This window comes from Cebus imitator, unplaced genomic scaffold (genome assembly GCF_001604975.1).
Source record: "Cebus imitator isolate Cc_AM_T3 unplaced genomic scaffold, Cebus_imitator-1.0 Scaffold103, whole genome shotgun sequence".
Lineage (NCBI taxonomy): Eukaryota > Metazoa > Chordata > Mammalia > Primates > Cebidae > Cebus > Cebus imitator.
The window spans coordinates 6,331,119-6,337,040 of NW_016107418.1; the positions used below are offsets into that span (position 1 = coordinate 6,331,119).

General features: G+C 45.4%; 1 long non-coding RNA gene and 1 pseudogene across 3 annotated transcripts; one reads left to right on the forward strand and one right to left on the reverse strand.

Moving 5' to 3' along the window:
- The window catches only part of LOC119472531, an 18,732-nt pseudogene extending 16,792 nt beyond the window's left edge, over positions 1-1,940 (forward strand).
- Positions 1,941-2,682: 742 nt separating this feature from the next.
- On the reverse strand, positions 2,683-5,245 carry LOC119472527. Of its 3 annotated transcripts, none has more exons than XR_005201673.1 (3): positions 5,001-5,245; positions 4,676-4,837; positions 2,683-2,718 (listed from the first exon to the last, which is right to left on the reverse strand). It is a non-coding gene; the product is annotated as an uncharacterized LOC119472527 (long non-coding RNA). The 3 variants fall into 3 exon arrangements; XR_005201674.1 differs by lacking the exon at positions 2,683-2,718 and adding an exon at positions 3,704-3,745; XR_005201675.1 differs by lacking the exon at positions 2,683-2,718 and adding an exon at positions 3,710-3,739.
- Between the last annotated feature and the right edge of the window lie 677 nt (positions 5,246-5,922).

The window sequence follows — 5,922 nt, forward strand, 5'->3', positions numbered from 1 at the left end:
CAAAATCAAAACCAAACAAAAAAGAATGTTAAAAGAAATCTCTGACAGGACACAGTGTGCCATCAAAATTATGTGACACGAATTGTAAATTATAACTTTTTTAATTTTATTTTTTCGGAACTAGAGACAATCTGAAGAAAAACAAATTAATGATAATTTTCACACCAGAGCAAACCCAGAAATAAAGAAAATGAGCTAGCCAGGTGTGGTGGCTCGTGACTATAATCCCAGCACTTTGGGAGGCTGAGGTGGGTAAGCCACCAGAAGTCAGGAGTTCGAGACCAACCTGATCAACATAGTGAAACCCCGTCTCTACTAAAAATATAAAAGAATTGGCCGGGCACAGTCACACGCACCTGTAGTCCCAGCTAGGCATCTTGGCACGTGCCTATAGTCCCAGCTACTCAGGAGCTGAGGCACAAGAATGGCTTGAACCCGGACGGTGAAGGTTGTAGTGAGCCAAGACGGCACCACTGCACTCCAGCCTGGGTAACAGAGTGAGACTCTGTCTCAATAAAAACAAAACCAGGGCAGAGCTGGAAGACCCTCTCTCTCACTGTTTGAGAGGCTCCCAGCTCAAGGACCTGGAGGGAAGAGGTCTGGGACTGTCCCGGCGACTCTAAGGTGTCTAGTCCATGGCATATCCTAGGCACCATGGGTGTGATAGGTATACAGCTGATTGTTACCATGGTGATGGCCAGTGTCATACAGATAGATTATACCTCACTATTCTCTTGCTCGATGGCTACTCTGTAATGGCAGTTTAAGGTGGTATCAACATCTATTTTAAAGTAGAAGATGGTGGTGAAAGATCTGTTTGTGTCACCTTTGGATTTTTTTCTTTGTCAAAGCAATGGCAGTGTTGATTGTAACAGTTTGTAACAGTGTTGATTGATAATTATCTGGAATTTGGACTTGAAACAGGGTTTACAAATTTTTCAGAGAGTGCAGTGTAGTTTCTTGAAAAGCAAGGTTTAGAATCGCAGAGTCCTGTTTCAAAACTTACTTTCAAATTTTTCCTGGCTATTTTCCGTTCACTCATTGGGACTTTTTTGACATTTCCGGGATTATGGCTGGCTCAAATGCATCTGGATGCCCTGAATTTGGCAACAGAAAAAATTACACAAACATTACTTCATATCAACTTTCTGGCACCTTTATTTATGGTTCTGCTCTGGGTAAAACCAATCACCAAAGACTACATTATGAACCCACCATTGGGTAAAGAAAGTATCCCTTTAATGACAGAAGCCACATTCGATACTCTGTGACTCTGGTTAATAATCCTGCTGTGTGCTTTGCGGTTGGCCATGATGTGTAGCCACCTGCAAGCTTATTTAAATTTAGCCCAAAAATGTGTGAATCAGATGAAGAAAGAAGCAGGGCGAATAAGTACAGTTGAGCTACAGAAAATGGTGGCTCAAGTCTCTTATTACCTTTGTGTCATTGCACTGCAGTATGTGGCGCCTCTGGTAGTGCTGCTTCACACAACTCTGCTTTTGAAAACACGAGGCAATCATTCCTGGGGTATTTATCCAGAATCTATCTACCTTACTAGTGGATAATAGTCTACTCTCCAATTCTGTTTACTCTGAATTACCATCAGCTGAAGGGAAGATGAAAGTAATTGTTACACAAATAACGGTGGCATTGAGCAGCTTAAAAAATATTTTTACTCCTCTTCTTTTTCGAGGACTTCTGTCTTTTCTGACTGGTGGATTGCTGCTTGCCTCTTTTCTACAAGCCTTTTTGGGTTTTTCTATCACCAGTATCTGACTGTGGCATGCATCTTAGTTAACAAAAAAGCATATCCTAATCACACTTCAAATTCAAATATTTGTGCCCTTAAAGGGCTGATGAAAACCAGAAGAAAGCAAATACAAAGGAAAAAATATATATATCAGAATATTTTGTATTAAATGTTTCCTCTGTATTCTCAGGGTGAATTAAAGTTATAATATTTAAAATTACAAAATATATTGTTAACTGTTACACTGTGGCATTGGAATGTTAACTCTGTATGTACCGGTATGAGAGGGCTATCTACAAGGGTAATACTTCTGATTACCTTGGTTTACAGAAACCTCCAGCCGTCTTTGAAACATCTCACGTGACTCCATATTGATTGCTTTTAATGGTATTATGGTACTATTGATAGTCATAGTGGCTGCCTATAGAACAATCTTCAAACTGAGCCGTGCTTTAGCGGAGGGAAAGGGGCTAGAGTCTCTTCTGTTTATTAGGTACTCTTGAAATGATAAAATCCAACAGAAAGGAAGAGATAGCCACTGTATATTACAGTAAACAAAGCTGCACAGTTATTTTAAATTTGATGGAGATGAATATGCTTAACAGCTACAACTGCCGTCGCTTGAGAGTGGCAAGAGCCTTGTTTTAAAACATATTCTACCCAACCTGAGAGGTCTTTTAAAATGGCTGGCCGTGGGCCGGGTGCGGTGGCTCAAGCCTGTAATCCCAGCACTTTGGGAGGCTGAGGCGGGCAGATCACAAGGTCAAGAGATCAAGACCACCCTGGCCAACATAGTGAAACCCCGTCTCTACTAAAAATACAAGAGTTAGGAGGCATGGTGGTGCTTGCCTCTAGTCCCAGCTACTAGGGAAGCTGAGGCAGAAGAATCGCTTGAATCTAGGAGGCAGAGGTTGCAATGAGCCAAGATCACACCACTGCACTCCATCCTGGCAACAGAGCAAGACTGTCTCAAAAAAAAAAAAAAGAAAGAAAGAAAGAAAGAAAAATAAGCAGTTAATCAATGAATGTAATCATTTAAAAGACTGTTTCAGTATGAAAAACAGAAAGCAGAAGAAGTAAGTATCAAGAAAAATAATTATCTTCAAATTTCCAGAGAGAAAATTTAAATATTTGGTTATGTAGCTACATGTTGAACCTAGTTGAATATAAAAATAAGTAGATGAAAAATATGTTTACCATACTGCATGATTTCATTTACATGAAACACCTGACATAGATAAATGTACAGAGACAGAAAGTAGATGCATGTTTGCATAGGGCTGGGGCTGGAAATGGGTAGTGACTGGTAACGGGCATGAGGCATCTTCTTGGAGTGATGGAAATGTTCTAAAGTTGGACAGTAGTGATGGTTGCATGACTCAGTAAATTTACTAATAATCTTTAAACTGTTTGTTAAAACAGATAAATTCTATAGTATGTAAATCATATTTCAACAAAGCTGTTTTAATAATAAAACACTCAAAACCAAAATCAAAACCAAACAAAAAAGAATGTTAAAAGAAATCTCTGACAGGACACAGTGTGCCATCAAAATTATGTGACACGAATTGTAAATTATAACTTTTTTAATTTTATTTTTTCGGAACTAGAGACAATCTGAAGAAAAACAAATTAATGATAATTTTCACACCAGAGCAAACCCAGAAATAAAGAAAATGAGCTAGCCAGGTGTGGTGGCTCGTGACTATAATCCCAGCACTTTGGGAGGCTGAGGTGGGTAAGCCACCAGAAGTCAGGAGTTCGAGACCAACCTGATCAACATAGTGAAACCCCGTCTCTACTAAAAATATAAAAGAATTGGCCGGGCACAGTCACACGCACCTGTAGTCCCAGCTAGGCATCTTGGCACGTGCCTATAGTCCCAGCTACTCAGGAGCTGAGGCACAAGAATGGCTTGAACCCGGACGGTGAAGGTTGTAGTGAGCCAAGACGGCACCACTGCACTCCAGCCTGGGTAACAGAGTGAGACTCTGTCTCAATAAAAACAAAACCAGGGCAGAGCTGGAAGACCCTCTCTCTCACTGTTTGAGAGGCTCCCAGCTCAAGGACCTGGAGGGAAGAGGTCTGGGACTGTCCCGGCGACTCTAAGGTGTCTAGTCCATGGCATATCCTAGGCACCATGGGTGTGATAGGTATACAGCTGATTGTTACCATGGTGATGGCCAGTGTCATACAGATAGATTATACCTCACTATTCTCTTGCTCGATGGCTACTCTGTAATGGCAGTTTAAGGTGGTATCAACATCTATTTTAAAGTAGAAGATGGTGGTGAAAGATCTGTTTGTGTCACCTTTGGATTTTTTTCTTTGTCAAAGCAATGGCAGTGTTGATTGTAACAGTTTGTAACAGTGTTGATTGATAATTATCTGGAATTTGGACTTGAAACAGGGTTTACAAATTTTTCAGAGAGTGCAGTGTAGTTTCTTGAAAAGCAAGGTTTAGAATCGCAGAGTCCTGTTTCAAAACTTACTTTCAAATTTTTCCTGGCTATTTTCNTGAGACCGAGTTTCATTCTGTTGCCCAGGCTGGAGTGCAATGGCGAAATCTTGGCTCCACCTCCCGGTTTTAAGCGATTCTCCTGCCTCAGACTCCCGACTAGCTGGGATTACAGGCATGCCCACCACGCCCAGCTAATTCTGTATTTTCAGTAGAGACAGGGTTTCTCCATGTTGGTCAGGCTGGTCTCGAACTCCCGACCGAAGGTGATCCGCCCGCCTCAACCTCCTGAAGTGCTGGGATTAAAGGCGAGAGCCCCCGTGTCCGGCCACTTCTATAGATTTTCTACTCAAACCCATTTCTAAGTTACAGGCTATCTGGGCTAGGAGCCGCATGTGCCCCAGGTGAGAATCAAATGAAGCCTTAATAACTGCCACTTTTGATCAGTATCTGATCCGACCTTTTACCTTCGTTGGCGGAGAGCTGTGGCTCCACTTGGTTGTGGAGAGGTTTCCCAAAGCCACAGGGCGTCACGATAACTCAATAGGGGATGAATAATTCACCGGCAGAGGTGCTCTCCCTGACCTTCGAGCTTCCTGCCTGGAATCCAGAGCTGCGTGGGTCACGCGCTGGAAAGAAAATGTCACAGTCTGGATCAGTGCGGTCGCGAGAAAGGAGACGCCAGGTCCAGCCCCAAAGCGGGATGAGGCCTGGCAGCCCCGCCCTGGCAGCAAGGCCAGGCCCAACTGTGGCTCCGACGCGGGTCCCGGGCCGAGGCTTCCCTCTTCTCACCTGAACCAGGCCAGGTGGAGCCCGAGCACTCAGGCCTCGGTTTCCGAACCAGGGACCGCTTTAGCCAGCCTGGGGCTGCCTTTAGAGTAGCTGCGGCTTCCATCTTCCCTCCCGAGGTTTGTGCGCCCCCGCTGGAAATCCTGCGTTGAGTAGCCAGACTCGCCGTTTACGCGCAAACCGAAACGGCTAACGGCTGGCGCCCGGCGCCTCGCAACGGCTGGCCCAGAAGGGAGCGCGCATGCCTGCTGAAGGACCCCGGCCCGCCGCGCCCCGCCCCACCCTGCTACGGTGTGGCTAAGGACCCTGCCGCGCGCGCGCGAGTGTGACCCGCGTCCACAGAGTTAGTGACGTGCGGGGGACCGCAAGTACCTTCAGCCGTCCTCCCTTCACACGCACGTGGACACACCGTCACATCCTCAAGCCTTAGGGTGCCAAGTCTAAAGCTCAGGGCTGCCCCAAGCCCCTCTCCCGGGGGCGCTCTGCCTGGCTCCATCTCACTTCAGGGCCCCAGTCCCCACTGATCCAGGCCTGTCTTCGGGAGCGCAGTCGTTGGCACCAATGAAGAGCAGTACAGCGAAAGGACGGTTCCAGGGCATGGGAGAGGCCCCTGATCTCTAGGATATTCTGGCGTCAAAAGAAAGGATATGAAGTAAGATAACAGATTGTCTAAGCCGCTGTGTTCTGGGAACAGGATCAGAATTGGGCAAAACACAGCGCAGCTGGCAGACTGAAAATTAGTTCAAAACCGTATTAGGGCCGGGCGCGGTGGCTCAAGCCTGTAATCCCAGCACTTTGGGAGGGCGAGGTGGGTGGATCGCGAGGTCAAAAGATCGAGACCATCCTGGTCAACACGGTGAAACCCCGTCTCTACTAAAACTACAAATAATTAGCTGGGCATGGTGGCGCGTGTCTGTAATCCCAG